General features: G+C 37.8%; 1 pseudogene; it reads left to right on the top strand.

Annotated features, from left to right (window-relative positions):
* The first annotated feature begins 14,358 nt into the window (after positions 1-14,358).
* LOC132658913 (heat shock transcription factor, Y-linked-like) lies at positions 14,359-15,948 on the top strand (annotated as a pseudogene).
* The last annotated feature ends 8,461 nt before the right edge of the window (positions 15,949-24,409 follow it).

The raw sequence follows: 24,409 nt of genomic DNA, 5'->3' as shown, positions 1-24,409 counted from the left end.
TTTGCGTCTGTGTGAGATGTGTGCAACTAAGTGGTTGTGTGGACTCTGTGGATTGCCTTTCTTTGCAATTGGAATGAAAACTGACCATTTCCAGTCCTCTGGTCACAGCTGAGTCTCCCACATTTACTGGCATATGGAGGGCAGTATATTCACAGCATCATCTTTTAGAATTTGGTGGATTCATATTGATGTATTGCAAAACCAATACAGTATTGTTAAGTAAAATAAAGTAAAATTTTAAAAAAAAGGAAGAGCGCAAATGAATTTCATCACCTCCATGAGCTTTGTTTGTAGGCATGCTTCCTAAGTCCCACTAGATTTCACATTCCAGGATGTCTGACCCTAGGTGAATGATCACACCATCGTGCTTAACTGGGTCATTAAGATCTTTTGTGCATAGTTCATCCTTATATTCTTCCCACCTTTTCTTAATGACGTCTGCCTCTCTTACGTCCATATCATTTCTGTCATTTATTGTGCCCATCTTTGCATGAAATGTTCCCTTGGTATCTCTGGTTTTCTTGAAGAGATCAGTAGAATTTCCATTTTTAAAAAATTTCCTTTATTTACTGGCATTGATAACTGAGGGAGGTTTTATCTCTCCTTTCTGTTCTTTGGGCCTCTGCATCCAAATGTGTAGTTTCCCTTTCCCCATTTTGTTTAGCTTCACTCCAATTCTCAGCTCTTTGTGAGGCCTCATAACTTTCTCATTTTGCATTTCTTTTTCATGCGTATGGTCTTGATCACTGCTTCCTATACAGTATCACAAACCTCCATCCATTGTTCTTCAGGCACTCATCTATCGGACAGAATCCCCTGTATCTATTTATCACTTCCACTGTATAATCATAAGGATTTTGATTTTACATGTGTAAAATATAGAGCCGGGAGCCAGCACGGGCCATCCCACCCATGACAAGATCATGCCGAACAGTCTTGATAAGCAAGGCCTTAGGACTCAACGGACACCCTGGACCTGCTTGAGCATCTACAGCAAATCCAGAATCTGTCTCTCTTACTATTTTATGTCTTTCACCAACTCTTCTGACATTAACAGGGGGCTGTCCTCGGCCCCCTTCCTTTTGAAAGAGTTTACTTAGGGCTCTAGCAGATAAATCACCTGGGCATGAAAGGAGTGTTTCAAACCCCCTGTTAGCATTGTAGCTTACTTGACAGGTTTATCCAAACTCTTGCAACATTGTTGAGCCCATGCTTGCTGCCAAGTTCTCACATCCCTTATCCATTGTGTTCCTGGGAGTGCATATAGTCAGGATATAGTAGAAACAAGTAATAGCCTTAGCATTAGCAATATTAGACTTTGAGTTAATAAGTACTTTCTTTGCTGTAACCCACGGACTCTTTGCTCCATAAAAATGTAACTCTGTACTTTAAGTGTGATGCAGGCTAGGAATTTAAGAAGAAACATTTTAAGGGAAAATTATTGTTTTGGCTGATCAACCTTTATCAAAAAGAGGTCAGAAAATATCAACAGACCTCCAGGCCAGAAGATAATTTACAAAAAAATAAGACTCTTGCAGGAAGGAACCTGATATCCGTAAAAGTTATTACTGATGGAATGTTGAGTTGACTCTGCATTTTTCACCGTGCTGTATGTATAACTCAGGGTATAAAAGTTCTGAGGAAAATAAAGTAAATGGGCCTTGCTCACTGAAGCTTGGTTACCCAGTGCCATTCTTTCCTTGTCTCATTCTGTATCTTTCTTCATTTGCCAACGTCATCCATCCTGAGGATATCCCTGGACTCTGCTGAGGCTGGACCTTGGCAATATAGTAATGCCCTGTTTCATGTAGGGAAATTTTCACCCAGATTTTCATCAAAGAAATACAGTAAACTCTATATGATATTCAGGAAATACATGAAATGTATCTGTTTGATGTTTGCCGTTTAGCTCAGATCTTAATTTCTGAATCATGGAAAATTCACTTTCATGTGTACAAATCTGGAATGTGTTTCATATGTGAAAAAAAGAAAATGCATAATTCATATGAAAACATTTCTCCTCAGATTGTCAAATGTGTAATACAGAGAATTAAACTATCTCATATCAGAAGATTTTCATTCAAACTTTCTTGAAGGAAATATAGAGAATTTCAGTGCTCAAGAGTGAAATCTGTGGGGAAATTCTATATTTCTTGTAGGAAAATTAACACAGGTGTTTCAAATGTTAAGTAGACAGTATTCAGTATTTATGAAGGAAAAAACTCACAAACATTTTCAAAGGAAAAATGTGAAAAAAAATCCATGTTTAATATGACCATGTTTGGATATGAGAAATAGACATTTTTGTATTTCCTGTCAAAGAATCTGCATCCAGATTTTCATAACTGTAGCGTAAAAAAATCCACATTTTCTGCAGAATAGTTTGTGTCCATACTGTCATGTATGATGTACACAGAATTCTGTATTTTAAGTTAGAAAAACATTCTCCACGTTTGTATATGTGAATAATAGAGAATTTTATGTTTCACATCCTGAAATCTGCATCTAGAGTTTCGTATGTGAAACTGAGAATTTCATCTCTATATAGGACACTCATTTAAGATGTCTATACTGGAAACACATAATACTTTCATCAAGAGGCACCTTGCTTACTATTTTTCTGTCATTTTGGTGTTATCATTGGGATAACTAATGTTATTCATATCTCGCACATAAATTTTGCTTTTAACTTGAGCTTCATGTAGATTTTAATTTTTTTCATGGTGTTCTCTGCACAGAAGTTAAATAAGCAGGGAAACAATATACAGCTTTGACTTGTTCCTTTCCCGATTTTGAATCAGTTCACTGTCCTGTGTCCAGTTCTAACTGCTGCACCTTTACTAGTGTACATGTTTCCCAGGAGACATGTAAGATATTCTGGTATTCTTATCTCTAAGAATTTTACAAAATTATCATTATTATTATTATTTGTTTTGTGTGTTAATCACAGTGTCCAAGCCATTAGCAGAGACAGTTAATAGATATAGATGATTGTATGCTATCTTCTTGCTTATTCTATGATACAAACATACATTCATGTGTACCTCTTATAATTCAATAACTAACTACATATTACTGTTTGTTTGTTTTTTAATTTTATTTTTGGTCATTGTTGCTGTCGTCATTTTCTCACTTTTTCAAGTAGTCAAGTACCAACTGGCATTTTCCCATGAACTTGCCATCTTATTCTACAAGAATTAAATCATGCCCATGGCAGTTTCTTGACATTTGATACACACTGAATGTAGTTACGCTTCTAGATCACTCTGGGAAAATGTCAGGAACGTTAGAAAAGATAGCTAGATATATTCAAGTGCTGACATTTTGAGCCCAATTATGCTATTATATTTTATGTGGAAAGTTCTGCATTTCTTCATGCTGATGACAATTCCTCATTAAGAGAAACTTCCAAGGGGGAAAGAAACATAACAACACAGTATGCTTGATTGCATGTTGGAAATCAAAGTAGTACCAGTTATGTGTGTATTTAAGCAACATCCCATCAAACAGATTAATTCATGGCAATTAATGTTTCCTGTTTTACTGTCAAGGAAAGAAGAATAATAGAGCTTGCCAGGAAAAACTGAGAAGTTTCAAGAAAGCAGAATTGCAGGCAGATGTGAAATGCAACTCTTTCAATGAATAGATCACAAATAATACTTCTACACGAACAACAGTACTCCCACAGTATCAGATACATACGAGCAGAAGACCCTTTTCACCAGAGTGTCACATGTGGATTCCATACATACATGAAAGTAATTAAGAAGGGAGAAGGAGAATAAGAAGAAGCAAGACAAAACCTATGCCTCAGGTGGGAGATGGAGAAGCAGGAAAGATATTTCCAGAATAAGTCAAGCTCCTTCATTAAAGGGTAAATTATTTCGGACTGAAAGGGAACAAGGTAAAATAGCTGATGAAATATAATTTGGACAGAGAGGGAGTCACACAGACAGTGTGTCTTAAGGCTGTATATGGCCCAAACTGCAATGAAGCTCAGCCAATATGCATGGGGTGTGGAAGGTGGAACATGGGATTTAGAGGGATCCTGGGAGAGGACTGCTTTTGACTCTGTGGAAATTGCCTGACAGAGCAGGTATGAGTAGTTCTGTAGCAGGGAATGTCTTTTGAGAATTCCCAAACTGCCAAAGAGGAGGTATTGTGTCACACTCAGGATTGTAGAGATACCTTGGTAGACCCTCACCTTCCCACTTATTAACACCTACTACAAGGCAATAGAGAAAGACCAGCAGAAGTACCACTCATGCTTCTGCAAACACAGACTAGAAAAGGATCCCATTAAGGCCAAATCTCAGATGCACTGCACCCAACTGCCTATACAACCCAGGGCTGATGTCTCACACCACACAACAAGCAAGACAGAAAAACACAACCAATCATTAGCAGATAGACTGCCTAGTGTCTGACTAATCCCATAGACACAAATGACACGAACAGATATGGTCCCACCATTAGAGGGGGAAGACTCAACTGCAGACTCAAGAATATAGTTGTCAGTCTCTCCAACTCCAAAGCCCACACTAGCCACTCAACCAACTTTATCGACTTGGAGTGGAGATGAGGAGCATTTCTGAAGGGCCTAGAAAAATGAATAAGTAACAACAAACAATTAACAACACAGAGAAAGACTTTCGTCTCCTATAAGCTAATACACACTATTGTACAGCAGAAGCCAACACAACACTGCAAAGACATAATCCTCCAATTTAGAAATGAAGTTTAAAATGAAACATAAATGTTCAAAGGCACAAGAGACCTGACAAACTTAATTAATACTTGTAGGACATTTCACTGAAACACAGCAGAATATACATTTTTCTAAAGTGAAAATATAATATCTTTAAATATATCACAAAGCAAATCTCATATCAAGCCTTGGTAAATTTAAGATAGTGGTAATTATATCAGTATAACCACATTGCTATGATTTGCATACCAGATTTTGAGGGCGAGGACTGTGAAAAACACGAACCCATGTAGACTAATAAATACCCATCTACATGGCAAAGAGATTACTGATGAAATCTGAAAGAAAATGAAAGAAAAATCTTAGAAGCAAATAATATTAAAAACACGATTATCCGAAAGATGTGGAGCGTGCTAAAGCAGTAAAAGAGTGAAGCTGAGAAATACTACACATCTCAAGTAATCAACATAACCTTAAATCTAAAGCATTTAGATAAAGAAGAAAAAGCAGACAAAATTTCCCAAAGTGAATAGAAGGAGAAAAAATTGACAATAATCAGAGCAGAAATTAAAGAAAGGAAATGAAAAAACAACAACAACAACACCCAAAATCATTATCACTAAAAGGGGTCTCTTGGAGAGGAGTAACAAAATAGATAAATCATGGTCCAGACTTATCAAGGAAAAAATTACAAACAAATCACTTTGTTGGGAGCCACATTAGGCATTACTGACAAAATAGAAGCAAGACACTAAACCCCCTCCCTTTGTTTCATAGGCAGGGACCCTGAATGAAGGAGATACACTTTGTGATTCTGACTTGTTTTTTCCTTTCCTCAGCTGAACTGACTGAAGAGAATATTAAGGTGCTTATTGTTTTTGAGAGGAGCAGGAGAAGGCATAAAGCCTTCTGCAGCTGTGCTCAAAGAATGATTCATAAAGTTATTCACTGACATTTGTTCAAATACTTTTACAAAACAGTGTTCTAGGGTGAGCATACAGGCCACAGCTTGATGCCATGGGAGGGATTGCTATCTGAAGCCCATTTTTTAAGAAAAGTGTTTATGGCACAGGAATTTGCTGAATTTAAGGCTTCAGTTCAGTTCAGTTCTGTCTCTCAGTCGTGTTCAAATCTGCAACCCCATGAATCGCAGCACTCCAGGCCTCTCTGTCCATCACCAACTCCCAGAGTTCACTCAGATTGACGTCCATTGAATAAGTGATGTCGTTCAGCCATATCATCCTCTGTCGGCCCCTTCTCCTGCCCCCAATCCCTCCCAGCATCAGAATCTTTTTCAATGAGTCAACACTTCGCATGAGGTCGCCAACGTACTGGAGTTTCAGCTTTAGAATCATTCCTTCCAAAGTAATCCCAAGGCTGATCTTCAGAATGGACTGGTTGGAGGTCCTTGCAGTCCAAGGGACTCTCAAGTCTCTTCTCCAATACCACAGTTCAAAACCATCAATTGTTCGGTGCTCAGCCTTCTTCATAGTCCAACTCTCACATCCATACATGACTACTGGAAAAACCATAGCCTTGACTAGATGGACCTTTGTCGTCAAAGTAATGTGTCTGGTTTTAAATATATCATCTAGGTTGGTCAAAACTTTTCTTCCAAGGAGTAAGCGTCTTTTAATTTCAGCGATGCAATCACCATCTGCAGTTTTTTGGGAGCCAGAAAATAATAAAGTCTGACACTGTTTCCACTGTTTCCCCATCGATTTCCCATGAAGGGATGGGACCAGATGCCATGGTCTTCATTTTCAGAATGTTGAGTTTAAGCCAAATTTTCCCCTCTTCTCTTTCACTCTCATCAAGAGGCTTTTTAGGTTTTCTTCAGTTTCTGCAATAAGATTGGTGTCATCTGCATATCTGAGATTATTGATATTTCTCGCAGTAATGTGAATTCCAGCTTGTACTTCTACCAGCGCAGCATTTCTCATCTACTCTGAACAAAAGTTAAATAAGCAGAGTGACTGTATACACCCTTGATGTCCTCCTTTTAATATTTGAGGCCAGTCTATTGTTCCATGTCCAGTTCTAACTGTTGCTTCCTGACCTGCATATAGGTTTCTTCAGAGGCAGGTCAGGTGGTCTGATGTTCCCGTCTTTTTCAGAATCTTCCACAGTTTATTGTGACCCATACTGTCAAAGGCTTTGGCATAGTCAATAAAGCAGGAATAGATGTTTTTCAGAAACTCTCTTGCTTTTTTGATGATCCATCGAATGTTGGCAATGTGATCTCTACCTTTTATAAAACCAGCTTGAATATCTGGAATTTCACAGTTCACGTATTGCCGAAGCCTGATTTTGGAGAATTTTGAGCTTTACTTTACTTGCATGTGTGCTGTTGCTGCTGCTGCTAACTCATTTCATAAGTGCAATTACGTGGTAGTTTGAGCACTATTTGCCATTGCCTTTCTTTGAGATTGGAATGAAAACTGACTTTTTCCAATCCTGTGGCCACTGCTAAGTTTTCCAAATTTGCTGGCATATTTAGTGCAGAACTTTCGCAGCATTATCATTCAGCATTTGAGATAATTCAACTGGAATTCTATCACGTCCACTAGCTTTGTTCATAGTGATGCTTTCTGAGACCCACTTGACTCCATGTTCCAGGATGTTTGGCTCTAGGTGAGTGATTACACCATCGTCATTATCTGTGTCTTGAAACTCATTTTTGTACAATACTCCTGTGTATTCTTGCCACCCCTTCATAATATCTCATGCTTCTGTTTGATCCATACCACTTATGTCCTTTATTGAACCCACCTTTGCATGATTTTTTTTTTTTTGTATCTCTAATTTTCTTGAAGAGAACTCTAGTCTTTCCCATTCTGTTGTTTTCTTCTATTTCTTTGAATTGACCGCTTGAGGAAGGCTTTCTTTTATCTGTTTGGTATTTTTTGGATCTCTGCATTCTGATACATATGTATTTTCCTTTCTTCTTTGCTTTCTGCTTCTTCTTCTTTTCTTTTTTCTCCCCCCGCCCCCAAAGCTATTTGTAAGGCCTCCTGAGAAAGCCATTTTACTTTTTTGCACTTCATTTCTAGGGGGAGGGTCTTAGTCCCTGTCTCCTGTACAATGTCTGGTGAAGGCAATGGCACCCCACTCCAGTACTCTTGCCTGGAAAATCCCATGAATGTAGGAGCCTGGTAGTCTGCAGTCTCTGGGGTAACTAAGAGTCGGGCACGACTGAGCGACTTCACTTTCACTATTCAGTTTCATGCATTGGAGAAGGAAATGGCAACCCACTCCAGTGTTCTTTCCTGGAGAATCCCAGATATGGGGGAACCTGGTGGGCTGCCGTTTATGGGGTCGCACAGGGTCGGACATGACTGAAGCGACTTAGCAGCAGAAGCCTGTACAATGTCAGGGACCTCCGTCCATTATTCATCAGGAACTTTGTCTGTCAGAACTGGTCCCTTAAATCTATCAGATCTAGTTCCTTAAATCTATATTCCACAGTATAATGATAAGGGATTTGACTTAGGATATACCTGAATGGTCTAGTGGTTTTCCCTATTTTCTTCAATTTAAGTCTGAATATGGCCAAAAAAAAAAAAAAAAAAAAAAGCAGTTCATGATCTGAGCCACAGTCATCTCCTGGTTTTGTTTTTGCTGACTGTATAGAGTTTCTCCATCTTTGGCTTCAAAGATAGAATTAATCTGATTTCAGTTTTGACCATCTAGTATGTCCATGTATAGAGTCTTCTCTTGTGTTGTTGGAAGAGGGTGTTTGCTATGACGAGTGCATTCTTTTGGAAAAACTCTATTAATCTTTGCCCTGCTTCATTCAGTACTCCAAGGCCAAATTTTCCTTACTCCAAGTATTTCTTGACTTCCTACTTTTGCATTCCATTCGCCTATAATGAAAAGGATATAAATTTTGGCATAATAGTTCTAAAAGGTCTTCATAGATTCATTTTACTTCATCTTCTTCATCCTTTCTGATTGGGGCAAAGTCTTAGTCTTATTGAATGGTTTGCCTTGGAAATGAACAGAGACCATTCTTTCATTTTTGAGATTGCATCCAAGTACTGCATTTAAGACTCTTTTGTTGACCATGATCGCTACTCCATTTCATCTAAGGGATCCCTGACCACAGTGTTAGATATAATGGTCATCTGAGTTAAATTCACCCTTTCCAGTCCATTTTAGTTCGCTGATACCTAGAATGTTGACCATAACTTTTTCCACCTCGTTTGATCACTTCCAGTTTGCCTTGATTCATGGACCTGGCATTCCAGGTTCCTATGTAATATTGCTGTTTACAGCATCAGACCTTGTTTCTGTCACCAGTCACATCCACAACTGGGTATTATTTTTGCTTTGTCTTCATCCCTTTTTTTTCTTTCTGAAGTTATTTCTCCACTGATCTCCAGTAGCATATTGGGCACCAACCATCATGGGGAGTTCCTTTTTCAGTATCTTATCATTTTGCCTTTTGATACTGTTCATGGGGTTCTCAAAGCAAGAACACTGAAGTGGCTTACCATTCCCTTCTCCATGGGCCACATTCTGTTAGGCTTCTCCACCATGACCTGACCATGCTGTGTGGCACCACATGTCATGGCTTAGTTTCATTGAGTTAGACAAGGCTGCAGGCTGTGTGACAAGACTGGCTAGTTTTCTGAGTTCATGGTTTCAGTGTGTCTGCAATCTGATGCCCTCATAAGTGACATCAGATCCTAAAGATTGTATTTGCTAAAGTTACAACATTGATAACAATTTTTGCAAAGCAAAAGTTAAGAAACAAGAATAAAAATTAAACTCGTTTAAATGATGAAAAAAAAAAAGAAAAGAAAACGAACGCCAAATTATATATATATATATATATATATATATGAAGTGTTTAAAGAATAGATGTATATGTTTTTATTTGAAAGATAATAATAGTTAATAGAAATAAAAGTTTAGGATACAAAAAAGGACTAAATTGTTAAAAGTTAAAGAAATCATAAAGAGACATCAGATTTAATTTTTTTTTAATTTTTATTTATTTATTTATTTTTTGCTTTTTGGTGTCGGTATAGTGTCAGATAGTCCCCAGTTGAAGCTTGTACTTGTTATCAAATTCTACTATTGAACAGTCTCAGCATTAATTGAAGACTTAGTCTGTTGAACCTGTCACTTCTGGGTTGGTTTATGCTTCTTTGTTTATATTTCCTTCTTTTATTTGAAAGCCTCTCCATATCTGGTTTTCAACATAAAAGAGGGTATAGTAGCCTCTTTTGACCTCACGTGCTCAGTATTTTGGAAGTGAAGTAGGACACTGAAAACCAATAACTGTGGGATATGTGGTGGTGTTTGAGGTGGATTGAGCACCTAGGGCTTTCCACCGACAAATATGACATGTCCTTCCTGGGTCCACCCATCGCAGCCTCCTGGTTGATACATGAGGGCACTGTCCCAAGTAGGCCCTGTGTTTCATGCACTCCCCTGCCAGGCACTTAGTGGCTTGGCAAGGGCACTGACCACGACTGGCCCTGTGCCTTTTGCTCTCCACAATCCAAAATCTGAGGTGGCTGGTTGGAGGGCAAGGCACAGTCCCAGGTGGGCCATGCCTCTTATGCAGCACTCTGATCTCAACCACACAGTTTGCTACCTGTGCCAGAGCACACAGTCTCAGGTGTGCCATGTGTCTCCTCATGGTAGCTCACCCCAGGAAGTCATGATCCTGGCCTATGTGAACTGTCCATGAACCCAGGAATTCATCATTAGCAACTACCAACAAGTTTAGACTTGGTAGGGGATGTCTCTGGGACCAAGATACCAGTAACCTATTTCCTTCTGCCTGAGGCAGTCACACACATTCCTCTCTACCTCCATGGAGGAAAGGGCCTTAAATGTAAGCTGGCTTGCTCTCCTTTGTCATTTTCTAGTGCACAGTCTAATGTTCTGTGAGTGTGCCATGGTTCACTATGTGGCCTTAGAGCCTTCTTGTAGGAAAGGCCCTTTCTAAAATGACTGTCTCTAGTGTTCCCATGGTTTATGTTTCTTTGTCATCTTAGCTCCATCAGATTGTCCTCAGGGCACTAAATCCTGGTTTTAACCATAGTGTGTTTGATACATCACAGGCCTCCCTCCCAGGCCTCATGTATGACAGTGGACAGAAGCATCTGAGACACTTCTTGGCTAATAATTGCATCTATTGGCATAATCTGAATTTTTGTGTTTCTTTTTCCCCCCCTCATTCTGTTTTATTTCCTCCACTAAAACCTATGAGAGAGGGTTTCCTATCTTGTGTTAATTTTACTCCTTTATGACTCCCTCTGCAAGGGGATCTCGATCCTTGAAAACTTTTCTTTCCTTAAGTCTCTAATTTTGTCTTGCCTACCTTTCAAGAGATGGGTTTTCTTTTCTCGGTTTCTAGGGCCCATCAACATCTTTCAAATTGATTTCTGGAAGGTGTTCCATGTGCAGTTGATTCTTTGATGGATTTTTCTGGGAGGAAGTGGGCTATACCTCTTTTCCCTCTAACATTATGAGACCCCAGCATGATCCCAGAAGATCCATTTTATTAATGGAAATCAAGCTTTTGTTCAGTCACAAAGCCATATCTGATTCTCTGCGACCACTTAGATTGAAGAACACAAGTCCTGTCTGTCCTTTTTCATCACCCAAGGTCTGCCTGAAATCATATACATTAAATTGGTGAAGCTATACAACCTTCTTCTTTCTCACCCATGTCTCCTCCTGCATTGTTTCCTAAGAATCAGGGTTTTTTCTAGTGAGTAAGTTATTTGCTCAGATGATCAAATCTTTGGGGACTAATATTCAGGATCAGTGATTATAATGCTTCTTAAAAGTTGATTTCCTTTATATTTGACTGGTTTGATCTCCTTGCAATCCAACGGAAACTCACAACTCATCCCTAGAAGAGCATTTTGGTGTTCTCACATCTCTATATATCTACTGGAAACACCATAGATGTGACTCAAAGTGCCTCCATTTGTCGACTCATGTCTTCACTTTTTAATATGCTTTCTAAATTTGTGAGAGCTTTTCTTCCAGGAAGCAATTCTCTTCAAATTTTATAGCTGCCATCACCATCTGCAGTGAATTTTGAGCCAAAAGAGGTAATCTGTCTCTGTTTCTGTCTTTTCCACTTCCATTTCCCATGAAACTGTGGGACCAGATGTCATGATCTTACTTTGTGTAATACTGAGAAGGAAATGACAAACCACTCCAGTGTTCTTGCCTGGAGAATCCCAGGGACTGGTGAACCTGGTGGGCTGCCATCTCTGGGGTTGCACAGATTCGGACACAACTGAAGCGACTTAGCAGCAGTAGCAGCAGAGAATTCAAATGTACTGTTTACTCTATGTTTTCCTATGAATATTGAGAATTATTATATTCTTATGCCTTTGTTATCCCTTACTGTTTTGGATCATAAATTATTTTCTGAGAATATTCTATGATGATAGTTACTCATTATATATTATACTACTGGTTTTAAGTTTCTTGCTGGAGCATTTTTGCCATACTTCTATGACAACTGGGTAAAATATTGCAAAATACACAGCGTATGATACATTTTTTCCATTAAAATAATATATTGAGCCTGTTCATGTTATCTAGTTAGATTTTCTCTAATGTGGTTACTAAAACAAAAACATACAAAGGAAGACAAGGAAGAAGATGAATGATATGAACGGGAACAGGAAACTGAACCCCTGTGGTATGAAGTGAGAGAAATGTTTATCATTAATGATTTCTATTGAAATATTTGGTACCAGAAGTTGAAAGTGATGAAAGAAAATGTTACATACTGAATTATGGAGAAGTTATTTTTTTGTATGCATCATATAATTTCAATGTTCAGCTAGTCAAAAGAGCCTGCCTATGATCTATGCATAGTCAACTGGGCATCTGTTTTACCCATTAATTGGGTAACTCTTATCCCAAATCCAACTTGTTGACCATTGTGCATGTGGTTCCGATATGTTCTTATGTTACTACAGACTTGAATGTTTAAAATGCTATGCAACGTGGGGAGAGCAAAAGCTTTCTTCAGCAATATCACTAAGTAAATGAGAGTTGCGATTTTATGGCCTCAAGGTGTCCTCGTATGTATGAACCCCATCTCTTATTACAGAAAGAATACTAGAAGATGAGCTAGATTAAAGGAGAGCCTTTCAGCAGCAGGATCTTAAGTATTCAGCCAGTAATTCATTAAGCAATGTTGGGCTTCCCAAATAGTTCATTTATGATCTTGGGAGCAAGCAAAGTGTTTGCCCACCTAAAAAATGTTGCCTAAAATTTTATTTTGGCATATCCACAAATATACATATGTTTGTATGTGTGTGCAATTAAAACAAGTACAATGTTTTTTAATTCCTCTTAGGTATAACAACATGGAAAAAATTAAAACCCTAATGTAGAATGATTAAAAAGTCTAATCAGTTATTGAATACATATAAGTATGCTTCAAAATATGTGTTTTTTTGGCTGTATGTAAATTATGAGGACTCTTTATATCACTCCCTCTCTCTTTTTAATAAACATCTACCAATTTTCAAAAAATTTTCAAGGTTTAATAAAAAATAATTATATATATGCATATTTGTATGCATATATATTTATGTATATAGGTATACAAATATCTATATAAAATAGACAGATACATTTCAATAACAGAAAATATTGATACCAACCTTAGATCTCAGAATTGTTTCCATCCCCATGCTCCATCTCAACAGGAAACAGCCAAAATTGTTGCTGATTTAAACACTTCAAGAGCTGGAAGCCTGTAGACCTCCTCGTGTTCCAAAAGTAACTTTGATCAGAGAAGCTAGAGTAAAAGAGTAACAAAGGAAAATAATCAAGCGATAGAAAGCATTAATGATTTAGCCATTAATCAATTTAGTCTTTAATTTCTCCTCAAGGGCCATCAATAATATTCTGAGCAATATCCTGTGAACAGTTTTAGTGATGCTAAAGTCCCAACCAGGCTGAAATGCATGTACATAAACCACAGACTGTCGATGATATGGATTCCCAATATCCTCAGTAATAGGCCATTAGTAGAATGCCCCAAAACCACAGTGTGTGATCAGTTATTAAAATCCTTCCCCTGAAAGTATTTGGAGTTTGGGTCTTTGAAGCACCAAAGACTGCTAAGACACCTTGCCCGGTCCTATAATAAACACGTGCTTTCACTGAAACTCACAGTCAGTTGACTGATTTTATTGCACAGTAGCGAGTACACCCAAGTTTTCTTGGGTGACAGTAATGGATATTAAGAACATGTGTATAGAAGGGTGATAAATACCTTTTATTTCAGAAACCAAGTAGACTTATTGATGTGATTTTTCTGTGTAAAAATTCTTTAGGAATGAGGTTTTGCATACTTCATGGCTTTGGTTACTATTTCTGCAAGCAATCTGTATTTTAAGTTGATGCTGAAGTAAACCCTGGTTGAACATTTTCCTTCAATTCCTAGGAGATCAGTGACTTTGTGCTGTCACAGTTGCACTTCAATTGCTAGGAGACCAGTGACTTAGTGATGTCACAGATTTTTTACTTTGAGAACCATTGCAATGGTCTAGAGAGTATCTCTCTGTTGGCCAGCCAAGCAGCATTTGAAGTTGCAGTGTGTAAAATCAGACAAATGAGAAAAGTATCTAAAGAAATATTTCTTTGAGATGGTATATATTTCTTCAGAAATTCAAGATGGGCCTCCTAAGCCTGAATCAACTGGTTTAGAAAACTCCATTAGACCTTCTTTATATGATTATACACTTGCTGGGTTGTTGGTTTTGACATCTATGATTGAAGAATATGCTTTCCAGGCTTTGTCTGAGGATCTTGTGATCAAAAGGCCACACCACATATATTCTGTCTCTGAAAAAGATGAGCTGAATGATTTTCTTTCATTCACATTTCCACAAAACGTTGGAATATAGTTGCAAATTATCAGCTTGAATCTATTTGGTAGTATGAAAGTGGCATATATATATATTGATCAATGAAGAACTTCTTAAGAAAGAGGTCTTGGAAAGAAAGGAGACTTTCAGAATATTTGAAACCAATAGTATGAAAAGTTTAGTTTGACAGCTTAACCTTTATGGATTTAGTAAAAACTGACAGACTTCTCAAAGATCTGTTTCCCCACCACAGTTTCAGGAAGAAGAAAACATCTCTCTTTTGGGCAAGGGATTCCAAAAACTTCCCTTTTTGGCATTATGTATGATTAAATAATGTGACCTAGAAAGCATGTTCATAGATGTAGCTAAGATGGAATTTGAAATTGAAATAGCAAATTTTTGAAAAAGTTTTATTTTTTGAAGTTGAGAACAGCTGGAGGTTAAAATATTGGATGTCTAAAAAACTTTCCTAGCAGCGTAAAACCAGATACAAGTCCTGAAGCTACTTAAAGTGGTATTTACTTTATATATACAACATATCTTTAGTTGAGCATAATTTTTTCTAACATGTTACCTGTTAGAACTACTAATGGATTTGTTTTATTTGATGCTATTTAATTGGTGTCACTAAAGGAATACATTTTTATAGCTTAGATTTGATTGTAATGTTTACCTTGGTTTATAAAGAAACTAAATAATTTATTCCTTTGCTTTTAGTTACAGACCTACTATAAGTCAAAATTCAAAACAAGCCATCCCCAACTTTTAGTAAGAATGAAAAGAAGAGTTGGGATTAACAATGTGTCTCCAATATCTTCATTAGTTTGAGATAACATGAAGTATTTTACAGGAAGGGTCAAGAAAGATGATCATAACTATGATTTTCTTCCAGAAATGAGTGGAGAGAGTGCATTTTCAGCCTCCACAAGTTTAAGTGTGCCTTTCATACAAAAGCCTCATACTAGCCAGATATTTGCTAATACAAGTGCTGTATCTTTATATGACTTACCTTCCCCATCGGCAATATCATTTAGACAAACAGATCAGATTGTAGTAGATCAACATGCTGTTTTAAAAACGTTGAGCACTTTTAAATAGCACTCACATAAGAGGTACACTCAAGTAAATAGCCACGTTAAAGACTTTGCTACTACAACTGCATTTACTTCTCAGAACCGCATTATATCTCCATTACAGAGCAGTTATTCTGGACTGATGGTGGAGCCTTCTAAATTTCCAGTCAGGTATAGTGATATGTCAGCCCATGACAGTCCCTTTCCTATCTTGCAAGAGAGAGGCAACTCATGGTCCTCATGGAATAAGCAGGGAATAAAATCAATGGTTGATCCTAAATATATTTCACTTTGAAATACTCTGAGCAGAGTCCCTGCCTGTTGGACTACCCACACTGTCCTGAAGACTACCTAGAAATATTGGCAATCTCAAATGTGTGGTCATTACTTCAGATGGCAGCGGCAGTATCAAGTCACGTCCCTGCTTTGGTATGGTAACCCCCATCGGACAACACCAAGTGAATTTCAACGTTCTCATTCTTGCAGCTAATGGACAGTGAAATCTGCTGAATATCTTCATAGATTAGTGAGTAATCGACAAAACACACTCTTTTTCTTTCACTGAAAAGTTTCATTAAATGTAAGTGAGAATACTATGCTTTAAAGAGGTGAGCATTCTGGAGTCATTGTAAGAACTATAGAAATTGGTGTCCTTAGTTATCATTTCAAGCCCAATGTCCAATGGCATTATTTTAGATTTCAGGTGTCTTACTATGTAGTCAAATTTGCATGCTTTGAGCAATATCACCTTAAAGGCTATTCCATCTACAATTTTATTGCCAAGGGCTGATTAACCCTTCTCAGTCCCTTTTATCTTCTTTTCATATTCTGCTTTGAGTAGCAGGTCCTTCTCAAAAAGAACAAGATTAATTCACTTAGTCCTCTGTGATAACTTGAAAGAGGAATGGATAAGGACATTGAAAATATACTGTTTTTGTTCCCTCCTGACGTCATATTATTAACCTGTACTTCAATTGTCTAACCAAAGGAAGCCTGGCTACATGATCCTTTAACTTGGTGACAAATTCCCAGATGGCTTCAACATATTGGTGCCTTTAATTCTCAAAAGTATAAAGAAAATAGCTCAATACATTAGGGAAACATTGCACATGAATTCAAATTCTCTTTCCTTTATGTATTTACTTTATAATTAGTGACTAAATTGTAAAACAATGGAAACAGTTTCAGACATTCATTGTAAAACAATGGAAACTATTTCAGTGAAAACAGTGTGAGGCTTCAATTTTGGGAGCTCCAACATCACTGTAGATGGTGACTGCAGCCATGAAATTAAAAGACACTTACTCCCTGGAAAGAAAGTTAGGACCAACCTAGATAGCCTATTGAAAAGCAGAGACATTACTTTGCCAACAAAGGTGCATCTAGTCAAGGCTATGGTTTTTTTCAGTGGTGGTGCATGGATGTAAGAATTGGACTGTGAATAAAGCTGAGAGATAAAGAATTGATGCTTTTGAATTGCGGTTTTGCAGGAGACTCTTGACAGCCCCTTGGATTGCAAGGATATCCAGCCAGTCGATTCTAAAGGAGATCAGCCCTGGGTATACTTTGAAAGGAATGATGCTAAAGCTGAGACTCTAGTTCTTTGTCCACCTCATGTGAAGAGTTGACTCATTGGAAAAAGACTGCGGGGAGGGATTTGGGGCAGCAGGAAAAGGGGGCAAAAGAGGATGAGATGGGTGGATGTGTCACTCAAGGGATGTGACTTTGAGTGAATTCTGGGAGTTGGTGATGGACAGGGAGGCTTGGCATGCTGCGATTCATGGGGTCGCAAAGACTCGGACATGAGTGACCGACTGAACTGAACTGAACTGAATTGAAAATTTTAAAAGTAAAAACAAAAATTTAAGTGAGATAAATACATCAAAGTGGGGCCAAAAGTAGAAATATTTATGGGAAAATGTTAGAGGATGAAATTGGATGCTTGAAATACAACAAACAAAAGTGTAACTGCAGGGCCTAACGAGGTCAATATGAATTCCATATTGTTACCCTGCATTATTTTTGGTTTAGCAAATCACAGAATAGTCTCACATGCAAAATATTCTAAGATCCCACAGGAGGCAGAACAAAGTTATACATTTTAAACATTCTAATTTAAAATGTCACTAGATCTGAATGGAAGAAAATAATAGGAAATGAAACAACTGACAACTAACCTCAAAAATATACAAGTAACTTATGCAACTCTATTCCAGAAAAATAAACGACCCAGTCAAAAAATGGGCCAAAGAACTAAACAGATATTTCTCCAAAGAAGACATACGGATGGCTAACAAACACATGAAAAGATGCTGAACATCTTTATTAGAGAAATGCAAGTCAAAACCACAATGAGGTACCACTTCACACCAGTCAGAATGGCTGTGATCCAAAAATCTGCAAGCAATAAATGCTGGAAAGGGTGTGGAGAAAAGAGAACCCTCTTACACTGTTGGTGGGAATGCCATCTAGTACAGCCACTATGGAGAACAGTGTGGAGATTCCTTAAAAAATGGCAAATAGAACTACCTTATGACCCAGCAATCCCACTGCAGGGCATACACACCGAGGAAACCAGAACTGAAAAAGACATGTGTACCCCAATGTTCATCGCAGCACTGTTTATAATAGCCAGGACATGGAAACAACCTAGATGTCCATCAGCAGATGAATGGATAAGAAAGCTGTGGTACATATACACAATGGAGTATTAGCCATTAAAAAGAATGCATTTGAATCAGTTCTGTTGAGATGGATGAAACTGGAGCCGATTATACAGAGTGAAGTAAGCCAGAAAGAAAAACACCAATACAGTATACTAACACATATATATGGAATTTAGAAAGATGGCAATGATGACCCTGTATGCAAGACAGCAAAAAAGACACAGGTGTGTATAGCGGAGTTTTCGACTCAGAGGGAGAGGGAGAGGGTGGGATGATTTGGGAGAATGGCATTGAAACATGTATACTATCATGTAAGAATCGAATCACCAGTCTATGTCCGATGCAGGATACAGCATGCTTGGGGCTGGTGCATGGGGATGACCCAGAGGGATGTGAGGAGGGAGGTGGGAGGGGGGGTTCATGTTTGGGATCGCATGTACAGCCGTGGTGAATTCATGTCAATGTATGGCAAAACCAATACAGTATTGTAAAGTAAAATAAAGTAAAAAAATAAAAATTAAAAAATTAAATGTCACTAGAGTGAAATCATTCAACTATAAAATTACTTCCTACCTTAAGCCTAAAAATAAATAACAGAGTACTCTGTGCAGTTCATAGGTGTGCTTCTGTTAGTCCTTGGGTTTTATTTTCTTTTCACAATTATGTTTTGAGCATATAAGGTTGAGACTGTGTGTGTGTGTGTGTGTGTGTGTGTGTGTGCGCACATCAGATTAAGAATGTGTTTGTCAGTGCATGTCTAGGTTCTCCTTTGGACTTTTATGTTAGAAATTTCGACTGAAGAATTGGCTAATTCAAAAATATAAAGAGGCACAAATGTTTGCTTTTGTTTTTCAAAGCAAAAGACAACTGAGCAAGTTTAAAAGGCTGAAAGTATTTCAATAATAACCAAGCTACTCCACCTTAACATTATTACAAACTATGGTACACTCCCAATCACCCAGCAAAAATTGAATGGGACCTTAGATGTCTATGATGTCTGGCAATAACAAAACACCCACCTGCTAATATGGCAGTACCAGAGAAGGCTAAGTAGATGCCTGGAATTTCAGCCAAGCCTTCCTATAATAGGATACTATGTTTCTATGGGAGGCTGCATACTCACCAATAACAAAGAACACTCAGGAATCAAAGAACCTAAGGATGGAATCTGCAGTTCTCTTCCCACATGGTAGACATTGTATTCCCCCTTCCCAAGAGTATCAGACAGACAGTTAAAATAGAAGGAAATTATAACATGGACCACATACTTCTTACATAATACCTTAAATGTCCAAGTCCCACCACACTGCTAAGATGATGCCAATACAGAACTTCTGGCTTCAACTTTCTGTTGCAGTCATTATATAAGCTTTTTTGTGAATATTTGAGATGCACTGATAGTGCAAATCTATAAAGTCAAAAGTCTTGAGACCTGATTCAAAGAGGAAAACTGTGTACTCCATGTCCTCAGTTTTATGCGGCTTTCACATACATTCACACATTTCCACAATCCTCAACTTTTATCTGAAGTCAAAAACTGATATTAATGAGGAATAGTCAATTCACACAGAGGGCAAGTGGAAAAGTCAAAATGGATCCAGTCTTCTACATACTTCCATGTTCACTAATGGAACACCTTGTAAGCATTCCTAAGGGCAACTAGTATAAACAACTCAAAGATCCTTCTTCTAGGATTAGAGAGGTTGATTGAGAAGATTTAAGTTTGTTTGACTCTCACCTCATCGTTAAGATCACATTCTATACCTGTTAACACATGAGAAGATGGGCAGCTGTAGCAGATATTTACAGACAATGCCTGTTTCTGGCCATGATTGTAGATCCAAGTGGGATGGGATAAGGTTTCCATCTCAGGATACCATATGACACCCCAGGTGTTCTCCTTCTCTGGGAAGCTTTAAAAAGACATTGTGGGAAGGACAGTATGAGGGAGGAAAACTGCCAGTTCTAAATTTTTGATGTTCACTCACTCAGACTTGTCAGACTCTTGTGACTCCATGTATAGCAAGAACCTGGGCTCGCCTGCCCTTCAAATATCCCAGAGTTTTATTTAAACCCAAGACCTTTGAGTCAGTGTTGCTTTGCACCCGTCTCACCCTCTGTTGTTTCCTTCTTCTCCTGAACTCTCTTTCCCAGCAACAGTCTCTTCCCAGTGATTTTGCTCTTGGCCTCAGGAGAGCAATATATTGGCTCTTCTGTGTGCAGCATCAGTCCTACTGAAAAAAGTCAGAAATTATTTCCTTCATGCTTTACTAGTTTGATCTCCACATTCACCGCAGAACTCTCACAGGTCTTCTCCAAACCTACTGTTCTAAAGCATCCATATTTTGGCAGTCATTTCTTGTGTTCCTGCTCACTCCACCATATGTTAATCCTGAGATTCAATTTTGACTATTCAAGTCTTTTCAATAATCTCTCAGCTTTGTAATATGGTTTCTAGTTTGATCATAGATTTTTATCCAAGTGGCAAGTCCCTTTTATTTTCATGGCTGCAATAACATCACTCAGTCATACTGGAGGTTAAGAAAGTGAAAAATGCCACTGTTTCAACTGTATCCCATTGAAATATCTCAAAATGATGGGAACAAAATCCATGATCTTATTTTTGTCTTTGTTTGTTTGTTTGTTTTTGTATTGAGTTTTAATCCAGCTTTTTCAATCTCCCCTTTCACATTCATCAGAAGGCTTTTTAGTTCCTAGTGTTTTTCAGCCATTTGTGTGTTGTCATCTTATAACTAAGGTTATTCATAATTCTCACAGTAATTTTGTTTTCGACTTTAGATTTTCTCAGCAAGTTACTTTCCATGAAGTACTCTGCACTGAAGTCAAATAAGCTGGATGACAATATATAGCCTTGATGTATTTCCTTCCCTATTTTGTACTAGTTCTTTATTCCTTGTCCAATTGCAACTGCTGCGTCTTGATGTGCCTGCACACTTTCGTGGAAACAGGTACAGTGAACTGCTATTCTTATCTCTTTAAGAATTTTCCATAATATATTGTACCCTCACAGTCAAAGGGCTTCCCTAGCGGCCCAGATGATAAAGCCTTTGCCTGCAATGGGGCAGAACCATTTTGGTACCCAGGTCTGGAAGACCCCCAGGAGAAGGAAATGGTAGGCTATAGTCCATTAGGTCACAAAGAGTCACACATGACTGAATGGCCTCATTTTCACACACAGTCTAAGCCAGTGACAGAGACAATTAAGTAGATGTAGTCGAACTGATGAAACCCCCTTACTTTTCCTATGATCCAAACTCCAATTAACGTTTATCTATTAAGATTACATGAGTACGACTAACTATACCTGCCTGTTCTTTTTTATTTATTTATTTTTTTCTCAGTCTCTTTTTTTCAAGCTATCATCTACATACTGCTACATTCCTGGACACTTGTCATCTTCTTATACAAGAATTAGATTATGCCCATGGCAGTCTCTGACCTTTGAAACCCTCTTAAAACAGTTATATTTTCAGGACCGAAATGAGGAATCTGTCCTCTGGGAAAATGTCAGGACAGTTTGATAAATAGCTAGATATTTTCAGGAACTGATTTTGAGCTGAATACGTGTACCATCTCTTATCTGCAAAGGAACTATGTTTCCTCAAGCTGATGACAATCCCTCATTAGCAGAAATTTCAGGAAAAATAAATGTGCTTATTTGCATGTTCAAGTCAGTGATGTACCAATTAAGTCAGTGATGTACCAGTTATGTTAGTACATATGTAACCTCCCATCAAACAGATTAATTCATGTCAAGTAACGTTTGTTGTTTCACCAGGCTGTCTAAAGGAATTACCTAGTTTCCCTAGAAAGAAAATCAGAACTTCTAATTTGCCATAAAATGAAGGAGCACATTGAGTGCAACTCTCTCCATGGAGGCATCACAAATAATCCTTCTATAAACACAACAGTTACTCCAGAGCATCAAATGAATATTAGCAGAAGACCTTGCTCAACAGAGAAGACTATATGAAAATTAGACATAACTGGGAAGAATGGAGGGAAGATGGGAGAACAAGGATGAGACAAATAGAACCAAGCCTGTGTCCTGGGGTGGGAGATGGAGAAGCAGGGAATAGATTGAGGATTCAGGTATTTCACCTTACTAAACTTAAATTACTTTTGACTGAAAGGAAGCAAGGTGAAGAAGCTGATGACATTTAGTTTGTCTAGAGTGAGAATCAAACAGAGAATGTGTGGTGTGATCTTGCATCCCCCAAACAGCAGTGAAGGTGAACTAGTGTGCTTAGTGCCTGAAGATGAAACATGGGGTTGGAAAGCCAACCACAGAAGGAACTGCTTTTGACTCTATGGAGATGGAATGATGGATCTGTGACGACCAAGTGTTTTGAAAGGAACGCCTTTTCAAAAATCCCATATTAACAAAGAAGTAGGACCTTCGGGCACATTCACAAAGCGAGGTGATGACAGTATTGAATTTTCCCCTCTTGCCACAAGCTAAGACCTATTATCAGGCAATAGAAAAAGACTACCCAGAACCTCCACTCATGCTTCTGCTACCACAAGCTAAGATGATCCCATTAGGGACACAACTTTTCTGCCACATGATTGCTGCCTCATCGGCAAAACTGACACCACCAGGTTTCCAACACCTCAAGCACCTGCAAAATGCGATGGCTTTTTCAAAGAACTGCTTCACTAGCTGACCATCTTGCAGGAGAAAACGAAGTCTCTGCTTTGAGCAAGGCATTCCATAAATTTCCATTATTAGAGGAATATAGTGACCATTTAACTGCATTAACGTAGATAGCTAAAATGGCTTTAAAATTGAGATAATATGCTACTGAAATATTTTTTCTATTATTTTCAAGTTGATAACAGCTGGATATTAAGACGTTTTAATTGGAACACACTTAAATTTTAATTTCCCCTAGCAACTTGGAACCAGAGAGGAATCCTGAAGCCACTTAACGGGGTATTTGGTGTAGATATACAATATATTGTTACATGAGGAGCAAAATAAATTTCAATATATAAGTATTTAAAAATATTAGTGGATGTGTGTTATTTGAGGCTATTATCTTTGTATGTTTTAAAGGATTCATAAATTGAGTCTGGCTTTGTTTCTCTATTTTACCTTGGTTTGAAAAGTCACTAATAATTTTCTCCTTCGGTTTTAGTTGAAGTTCTGTCATCTAAATGTTAAGCAATGCTATCCTGAACTTTTAATAAGAATGAAAAGAAGAGTTGGTACTAAAAATGTCTCTCCGGTAGCTTCATTAGTTTGAGATTACAAGATGATGCATGCTAAAGGAAGGAGTAATGTGAATGATCATCTCTCCTGGATTTTTCCTGAAACTAGAGGACAGTGTGTATTTTCAGCCTCCACAATGTTAAGTGTTTCTTTCATACGAAAGCCTTCTACTAGCCGCATAGTTCCTAATACAAGTGTCCCAATTCAAAGTGTTTTTTTTTTTTCTTCTTCATTAGTGTCAGTTAGACTGAAAGAGAAAATTGTTATAGATCAAAATGATGTTTCAAATCTGTTGGTCTTTTTATACAAGCATTCACAGAGCAGCTACAACCAAACAAAAGGTCACAGGGAGAATTTTATTACTACAACTATTTCTGCTTCTCAGTACCACATCGTATCTCCTTTGCAGATCCATGATTCTAACTGATGATCAGCCTTGTATCTTTACAATTCGATACAGCAGTATGTCAGCCAATGAGGATATTTCCCCTAAACTGCAACTGGGAGGCATGGTTTCATTGATGTATCTGCTACCTCTCTTGCAAGGTCAACTCATCAGCTATCTTTTATATAATTACATATAATTACGTTCATATAAATACTACTTTCCACTGATCTACCAAGCAGGAACCTGACCATGCAGGGTAATGTAAATTAAAATTTATGTTGGTGATGCCAACAAATTCCTACATTTCTCTTATTTCAATATTAAATTTACATGTTCACCTTCGTAGTTACGTTTTGTATTCTGAAATAGTTAAGAGGAACATGAGGATTATTTCAATGCCTGTCTATTTCATTGTGCATTTATAAAAACTCTCGGGTTTTTGAATGGTCATCTGAGTTAAATATCA

Source organism: Ovis aries, chromosome Y, assembly GCF_016772045.2.
Source record: "Ovis aries strain OAR_USU_Benz2616 breed Rambouillet chromosome Y, ARS-UI_Ramb_v3.0, whole genome shotgun sequence".
Lineage (NCBI taxonomy): Eukaryota > Metazoa > Chordata > Mammalia > Artiodactyla > Bovidae > Ovis > Ovis aries.
This window is presented reverse-complemented; position numbering and strand designations above follow the sequence as displayed.